The sequence below is a fragment of the Gymnoscopelus braueri genome (genome assembly GCF_963280865.1).
Source record: "Gymnoscopelus braueri genome assembly, contig: SCAFFOLD_64, whole genome shotgun sequence".
Taxonomy (NCBI): domain Eukaryota; kingdom Metazoa; phylum Chordata; class Actinopteri; order Myctophiformes; family Myctophidae; genus Gymnoscopelus; species Gymnoscopelus braueri.
Window position 1 is genome coordinate 248,674 of NW_027660534.1, and position 9,481 is coordinate 258,154.

Consider the following 9,481-nt stretch of genomic DNA (forward strand, 5'->3'; position numbering starts at 1 on the left):
AATGATTGGTGCAAAATAGAAAATAGAATAGAAATATGAAATATAAACAACAAGTTCCAATGTTCTTTCAACACTGTGCAGGTTCAAAACCGTAATGATAAATACCCCTCTTCTTTCAGGAATACAATGACAATAGTAATGTTAGATGCAAAATACCTAAAATAATAAATACCTTCTCACAGATAGTATTCAAAAGTGTAACACCTTTCTTTCAACACCAAGTCACTTAAGGACTGCTATTATAATTTGTGGGCCCACACACACACCTCACACAACAATACACAGTCCCTTAAAGCCGGCAAAACTATTCTAAGTTAACCTAAAAACCTTAAGTTGCAGGCCTGGTCGTTGCTTGGGTGCGTTGTGGCCTCAAATCACATTGGCCCCTTCACTCCTTGGTGAGCAGAAATAAAAGAGTGATACCTTAATGTTCCTTGTTACTCCAAACAGTCACTCACAGGTGCAGGTTAGCAGCAGACTAGCATGCAGTGCAGTCCAGACACAGTCTTCTCATCCCACGTTGCCAGAGAACTATTTGTGAAGCCCTGGTTGCTGAAACTCTAATTGGATTGTCCTCTTTGTGTTCTCCAGTAGAGAACAACAGACTCTCACATCAACAGCCCAACTGTGGAAGTTAAGCTGGGTCTAGAAACGACTGTTCACTTGCTATGAACTGACTCTAGACTCACTCTGAGCTTGTTAGCATTGGCGTTAGCATTTAGCACAACCTAAAACAACAGTCTCTGAATTTCGTGTAGAAAGTCTTCTTGTTGTCCCAAACGTGACGTTTGTCCTCATATACTGACTGTTGTACAAACACTCATGTAGGACACAAATTACACGCAGGTCTGTGCACTGCAAACTTATAATATCATATAGAATGTCTCTGAATGAAACCACTCGGTTACGTTCGGTTCCCTCTCTTTCTTCATGTGTCCCACTCTCTCCCGTCCGGGCAGCAACACACTCTACTCGCTACGTTCCCCACAGGAATGTTAACCCCATAAATGCTGGTCAGAATAAACAAGAAAACATTACTTTTAAACAAAACAAAACTCCTAATTAATTAGTCATGAGTTACACATACCTTTTTTAAAGGCTTTTAACACTTTTTAAACAAACCATTCATTAAATGATTCTAATACTATTTAAAGTATAGCTTATTTTATAGCTGGGTTACACCCTCCCCCTTCTAAAAGCTTTGATGTCCTCATCAAACCAAATAAACATAAACTGTCAAAAGTTACGAGTAGTGAGGGTGCATGTACTAACTGAACTTAACTTTGGCCTATTGTAATGATCACACCTCTATGAACTATTGTGATAGGCTGATCTCTTGCTTTACCAAGCTCATCATAAGTTAACCTAATGACTGGTTTCACGCTTCTCTTTGGGCGGTTTTCAGGTTTGTTTGTCAAATTAGACATGTCTGTCTGATTGTCATGGTGAGGGTTATTAGACTCAGGATCACTCTCTTCTTCAGGATCACATTCTTCCTCTGGAACGGCATCTTGAGCTATATCCACTTCGCCCACGCAGTGGTTCTCCTCTTCTGAACTCTCATCCTCTGATAAGCCATCTTCAACAGAATGTCCATCTGACTGTTGAGAATCACTGTCATCTTGGACGAGGGTTGACGGTCTGGCAGTATCTTTCTCCCTTTGCAGGATTTCCTTCAGGTAAGTACCGTACGGTTTCTGAGGTAGGTAGTGCTCCTCTTCGGAAGATGAATCTGTCAGCTCCTGTAACTCTTGCAGAGCTTCCCGTGCTTCAGGTAATACTTTCTTTGTTCTCTTTTGCGTTTCAGCTCGTGTTCTTGGTTTGACAGGTGAGTTTTCCTCCTTACTCACAGTCGGCATTCTCACTAGCTCTCCAATCGGCAGGAGATGATCGCGATGAAGGGTTTTTACTCCTCCTCTTCCATCTTCAGGTTCGACTCTGTACACCGGAAGATTGGGCATCTTCCCCAGCACAACGTAAGGGATAGGGCTCCACCGGCTCTCCAGCTTGTGTTTCCCCTTCAGTCCTAAGTTCCTCAGCAACACTCTGTCGCCGATATCCAAGGTCTGGAATCCGACTCTCTTATCGTAGGACCTCTTGTTTCTTTGGTGTGTCTTGTCAGCAGATTCAGAGGCAAGCTTGTAAGCTCTCTGCAAGTCCTCTTTCAACTTGGCTACGTAGCGTGAATGGCAAGCTTCATCTTTCCCGTCCGGAGAAGTTCCAAAACACAAGTCTATTGGAAGTCTTGCTTCTCTTCCGAATATTAAGAAATAGGGTGAGTACCCTGTAGCATCGCACTTGGTACTGTTGTATGCGTGAACTAGGTAGCCGACGTGTTTGCTCCACTGCCGTTTCTTCTCACAGCCAAGAGTTCCCAGCATGGAAAGTAGAGTTCGGTTGAACCTTTCGGGCTGTGGGTCCCCTTGAGGGTGATACGGAGTGGTCCGTGACTTCCTTATTCCCATCATCTTCAAGAGCTCCTTGATTAACTGACTCTCGAAATCTCTTCCTTGATCCGAATGGATCCGAGCTGGTAGGCCATAATGGAGGAAGTACTTGTCCACCAGGATCTTCGCCACTGTCTGCGCTTTCTGGTTTCTGGTGGGGAAAGCCTGAGCATAGCGTGTAAAGTGATCAGTCACCACTAACACGTTGCTGATGCCTGAAGAATCCGGCTCCATGGACAGGAAGTCGATGCATACCAGATCCATTGGTCCACTGCTCACAATTTGGTGTAACGGAGCTGCTCTGGTACAAGGGGTCTTTCGAGTGACACACTCTCCGCAGTTCTTAATGTACTGTTCGACATCACATGCCAGTTTAGGCCAGAAGAATCGGCTCCTCAACAGGTCTGTAGTTCTCTCTACACCAAGGTGTCCCAAGTCATCGTGTGAGGCCTTCAACACAACTTCTCTGAACTCTTTTGGTAGGACGAGTTGAGTGACTTCTTCTCCAGAAGGTCTCTTACTTAAGCGATGCAGCAGCTCATCCTTCATCATCAGTCTTCCCATCTCTTTCTTCAGACGAGACAGTTCTGGGCTGGAGCCATTTCCTTCAGGCCATTTGCCTTGCTTTACAGCTTGAACAGCAGATCTGATGACTGCATCCTCTTCTTGGGCTTTAATCAGGTCTTGCTTTGACATTTGGCCCAACGACTTCAGCTCCAAGTGCATCGGGAACGCATAGATGTCAGGCACACAGTCAGGAGAGGCTCCTAACTGATCCACATATCTTGGTGAATGTATCAAGGATCCAGGGATGCAGACTTTCTTGCAGATGGATCTCACACCAGTCTGTGGTATGATCTCCCATTCCTCTTCACTCTCATCCGTCATCATCCTGGACAACAGGTCGGCATCTATGTTGTGTCTGCCCGGTCTGTACTTGACATCAAAGTCGTAGGTGGACAATGCAGACAGCCATCTGTGCCCAACAGCACTAAGCTTGGCGGTTGAGAGCACGTACGTAAGCGGGTTGTTATCTGTACGCACTGTGAATCTGGCACCATACAAATAATCATGGAATTTATCCACTATGGCCCACTTTAGAGATAGAAACTCCAACTGGTGAATTGCGTAGTTTCTCTCTGGTGGTTTCAGCTTCCTGCTGGCGAATGCAACTGGCCTCAGACCCTGACTGTGCTCTTGATAGAGGACTGCGCCAAGCCCCTTCAAGCTGGCGTCCACGTGCAGGACATATGACTTGTTGGGATCTGCGAAAGCCAGGACAGGTGCGTGAGTGAGACAGTGAATAATCTGGTGGAACGCTTCGGTGCAGGACCTGTCCCATCTCTCACCGAAGGGCTCAGACTCCTTAATGTAAGTCTTTGTGCTGTCTTTCTCTTGCTTCTTTCCCCACTGCTTTGGGGCATAGCCTTTAGTGAGCTCTGACAGCGGCCTGACGATGGCTGAATAGTTGGCTATGAAACGTCTGTAGTACCCACAGAAACCTAAGAATGATTGAAGACCCTTTAGTTGCGTAGGCTGTGGCCAATCTGTAACTGCTTCAATCTTGGTTGGGTCAGGCGAGACTCCATCGGCCGACACAATGTGTCCTAGGTATTTCACCTTGGGCAGGCAGAACTGACACTTGTCGACTGAGATCTTCAACCCAACCTCTGCAAGACGATCAAGGACTTTCATAAGTCGCTCTTCATGCTCTTCCAGTGTTCGGCCAAACACTATCAGGTCGTCGAGGTATACTAGGACCTCCAGCAGGTTCATGTCACCCACAGCCTTCTCCATTAATCTTTGGAACGTGGCTGGGGCTCCAGTTATTCCCTGTGGCATCCTTTCGAACTGGAAGAACCCCAGGGGGCAGATGAATGCCGTCTTTTCCTTATCTTCCTCGGCCATGGCAATTTGATAATAGCCACTCCGCAGGTCGAGTACTGAAAACCATTTGCTTCCAGTCATTGAGTCAAGCACATCGTCGATACAGGGTGTTGTATACTGATCTGGGATTGTCCGGCTGTTGAGCAATCTGTAGTCAATACACATCCTTATGGTCCCATTCTTCTTTCGAACAATCACAATTGGGGATGCATAGGGACTCCGAGACTCCTTGATGATCCCTGCACGCAACAGTTCTTGAAGGTGCTTTCTCACGTCTTCAACATCTGCTGGAGGCAGACGTCGAGAGCGCTCCCTGAACGGCCGTGGATCTGACAACCGGATCGTGTGGTCTACGTCCTTGGCCAATCCGACATCCCATTCATGGAGGGAGAACACCTGAGACCTTGTAGATAGCTTTTGACGGAGTCTTCCTTTCCACTCCTCTGAGACAGGTGAGTCTCCAAAGTTGATCAGATTAGCATCAAACTCTGGTGCTGTTGTCTTGGAAGTAGTGAGTGGAGTGACTGCGTCAGTCAGGTACATGTGTCCGATGACAGTTCCCACTGGTATGATGGTCTCTGTCAGCGACTCATTCTGGACCAGGATTCTGAAGTGGTTGACGTTCACTTCTTCGCTGGGCACCACCATAGGCTGCAGTAGCACCCCAGCTGGGAGTGGAGCTGTAGGAGATGAGTCAACCATCAGGATCTCTTTGTTGACTTGGTGCTTGTAGTCAACTTTGCAGATTGCACTGCAGTCACCACCAGGAGGTAGAGTCAGTGGGCCTGGGCCTTGCCATGTCACACAGCCAATATCATCCTCCTCTTCAATGGCTGTTGCAGTGCCACGTGGTGCTAGCTCTGTCTCTCTGCGACAAGCCTGTATTCCCAGTGTCTGGGTGATGTCAATGCCCTTCTCCTTACATTGTTGCACTAGGCGTCGGACATGACTGGCATTAGTCCCCACAATGACAGAAGTTTGGTCTGCAGTTCGGGGGCCGGGGCAGATAAGAGCGAGGACTGTCACAATCTTGTCAGCACCGGCTACTTTCGCCGGATATTCAAGGTCTACCACCACATAACCACGGTAGGGGTAGCTGAGGTCAGACTCACTTAGGCCCCAGAGGGCTAGACCAGACACTGGACGTATTTGGACATCAGACAGGTAGGTTTGATACCAGGATTCGAATATAATGGTCACCTGAGAGCCACTATCAAACAAGGCATCACAAGAATATCCATTCACTTTCAGCGGTACAATGCTGGGTGGGCCAATCAAACCTTCAGGGATGCCAGCAGGCTCTGGTGTGGTAACCGCACCTTGCTTGGCATGACAGTTAACTTCACTGGTTGTAGCATCACCAAACTGCTGTTCTGTGACCTTCAACGCCTGTATTAGCTTCTTTATCACTTTGGCTTGATTCTCAGGGCTCTGACAATTTGTAGCATAATGCCCGTTCTCGCCACACCGGTAGCAGAAATTCCTTTCTGACCTTTTTGGTGTTCTTTTGGGGGAGTTGGAGACCTGGTTTGAAGCCTCCATAGTCGAAACTGCAACTGTAGCATCTGGCTCAGTTACTTTGTTCTTGACTTTCTGTTTCATTCGTTTCAGTTCTTTCTTCAAGGCAACCAGTTCAGAGTCTTGGTGGCTCTCTGGGACAAGTGGCGTACTCATGTGTGTAGCCTCTGTATAGTCTTCCTTGAAGTGGGCTTGTTTGGTCACTACTGATGCAACCATTGTCTTTAGCTCTTTTAGGTCAGCCTTTAAGCTCTGGATCTCAGCTTGCTTCATATCCTCTTCTGGGTTGGCATGTAATCGGCATACTGAGGCACTGAGCTTCTTCCTAGATGCTTCGTATTCCTCTTCAGTGCGAATCTCACTCAAGAGCTGTAGAAAAGTTGGCGGGGCTGTCTTCCTTTCCCGCAAGCGCAGCTGAATCAGCATCAAATCTGAGGCAGTAGCACCCCTCAGCAGTTGCTCCAGTCTGGCTTTATCCATGCAGCTAGAAGGAAGGCCACCTCTCTGTATTACTTTGGTCAGAGACCGTTCTAGGCGCCTGAGGAAATCAGATAGCTTCTCTCCTGATGGCTGTTGCATCAGTCGGAATGCGAAGTAGAGATCATCGCCGGACTCAGCACTTCCAAAAGCACTTTCGAGAGCTTCCAAGTACTCTTTTGAGTTGGCGTCAGCATTGACATGTCGCACTGCTTTTACAATTTCTAGGGCTGGCCCTTTCAAGCTCCCCATGAGTCTTCTTCTTTTCTCTCTGTCAGAGCAGTCCGTCTCCTCCACCATAAGCCATGCTTGCTCTAGCCAATGGTCAAATGGTTCTTCACCTGGTGGGGTTGGTAAGGCTCCTGAGAACATGCGTAGTCGAACATAGTTCCCACCATCAGATGGTTTTGTTGTCTTGTCCAACAAATCACCGACGGCGCGTAGTATGGATTCAGTGGAGCTTGTGGGCGGTTGTGTACTGGGGAATAGTAATTTAAGGTCCTCCATAGTCTTTCCTTCAGCCTGTAACAGCCCTTTTAGTTTATCATTAAACTCTTCAGCAGCTGCCTGTGCTTCTCCTATGATGATAATAGGCCACGCCTCTCCACCATCAATAGGCACAACTTCAGGAGGAACACCCGGATCCTTAACTGTCTCTTTGGTCTCACACAAGACCATCCGACGGTTCAGTCTGTCACTGAAATTCTTTCCTTTGACACGCACCCGTCCCAAACACTTCACGGTTCCAAGGGTTTCTTCCACTTTGTCTTCAGGGACATCTTCAGGGACGATGGTCATCAAGGCATGAGTCACATCCAAACCCTCACCACGACACCAGCTCTTTAGCTCTGACAGTAGCGCAGCGTGGTCCATTTTACACTGCTAGTAAATTAACTTTGCACTGTAACTTTTTTTTTTCTTATTATTATTTATTACTTAGAAATCCAAAACTATCTCAGTAGTGCCTCCATTTTATGTAGCGGTCCCCTCGATCGTCACGTGGTTGAGGGGAGGGCTTTTGAGTTCTTTTAAATAAATTAACTTAACTCTGATTAACTCAGTATTAATTATCTTGGATCTCTTCTATAATAATAAATGCAAAAGCAGTTTTTAACCCAGAGTATATAAAATAAGCCTGGCTTAGCTTCAAATATAACTACTTAGGTCTGTAACCAAATGGACCCTCTATCTAAAAGGTAACAATGAAATGAATTCACACGATCAAGTAGTTAGAAAAATATAAATCTCAATTATTTAGTTGTTTGTGCAATGATTGGTGCAAAATAGAAAATAGAATAGAAATATGAAATATAAACAACAAGTTCCAATGTTCTTTCAACACTGTGCAGGTTCAAAACCGTAATGATAAATACCCCTCTTCTTTCAGGAATACAATGACAATAGTAATGTTAGATGCAAAATACCTAAAATAATAAATACCTTCTCACAGATAGTATTCAAAAGTGTAACACCTTTCTTTCAACACCAAGTCACTTAAGGACTGCTATTATAATTTGTGGGCCCACACACACACCTCACACAACAATACACAGTCCCTTAAAGCCGGCAAAACTATTCTAAGTTAACCTAAAAACCTTAAGTTGCAGGCCTGGTCGTTGCTTGGGTGCGTTGTGGCCTCAAATCACATTGGCCCCTTCACTCCTTGGTGAGCAGAAATAAAAGAGTGATACCTTAATGTTCCTTGTTACTCCAAACAGTCACTCACAGGTGCAGGTTAGCAGCAGACTAGCATGCAGTGCAGTCCAGACACAGTCTTCTCATCCCACGTTGCCAGAGAACTATTTGTGAAGCCCTGGTTGCTGAAACTCTAATTGGATTGTCCTCTTTGTGTTCTCCAGTAGAGAACAACAGACTCTCACATCAACAGCCCAACTGTGGAAGTTAAGCTGGGTCTAGAAACGACTGTTCACTTGCTATGAACTGACTCTAGACTCACTCTGAGCTTGTTAGCATTGGCGTTAGCATTTAGCACAACCTAAAACAACAGTCTCTGAATTTCGTGTAGAAAGTCTTCTTGTTGTCCCAAACGTGACGTTTGTCCTCATATACTGACTGTTGTACAAACACTCATGTAGGACACAAATTACACGCAGGTCTGTGCACTGCAAACTTATAATATCATATAGAATGTCTCTGAATGAAACCACTCGGTTACGTTCGGTTCCCTCTCTTTCTTCATGTGTCCCACTCTCTCCCGTCCGGGCAGCAACACACTCTACTCGCTACGTTCCCCACAGGAATGTTAACCCCATAAATGCTGGTCAGAATAAACAAGAAAACATTACTTTTAAACAAAACAAAACTCCTAATTAATTAGTCATGAGTTACACATACCTTTTTTAAAGGCTTTTAACACTTTTTAAACAAACCATTCATTAAATGATTCTAATACTATTTAAAGTATAGCTTATTTTATAGCTGGGTTACATAGGTCATGCATGGTAATGCATAACCTGAGGGGCAAGCACTCTCAACAAACATCTTTCTCAACAGGCATCATCCTAGCAGTCTATGTATAAATGCACACAATATTGGTGTGTATATCTGTATGTGTGCGTACATGTGTGTCCCCTGCATAGTTTGTAAAAAAAACGCTGTGCTATTCACTTGTCTGGCTTCCCATAGCTACGTACCACATGACCAACTCGCTTCCTACTGCATACATGTGATAAACATCCATCTCTTGTCACGTACAAACAGGAGCAATCACATGTTTGATCACAGCAATCATTGCATTCACATCTGAAGTCAATCGCTCTAACCTTTGGTGTATCTTGTGCACGGCATACAAAGACTCTCTTCCTTTATAACCAGTTTCACATCCCTGGCGGGCGATGGATTTGAGGACACCTCCACAACACCTGGTGTTAACTCCACCTATAAAAAAAAGAAAATAGGGGGAAAACAGTTGAATTAACTATGTAAACAAAACTATGCTTCTTTGTTTTTCATTGTTTCAAAATGTATCCATTAATAAATGAAGTATTTAAATAAAGCCAGTCTCCTCTTGGATGTGGCAGATGTATCTTCTAAATTTCTGATTTAAGAAAAACATTAGAGTTATGGGCCACAAAAACTAAGCCACTTAACACACCCTAAATATTTCATTGACTGGTGGTCCCCAGCTACTT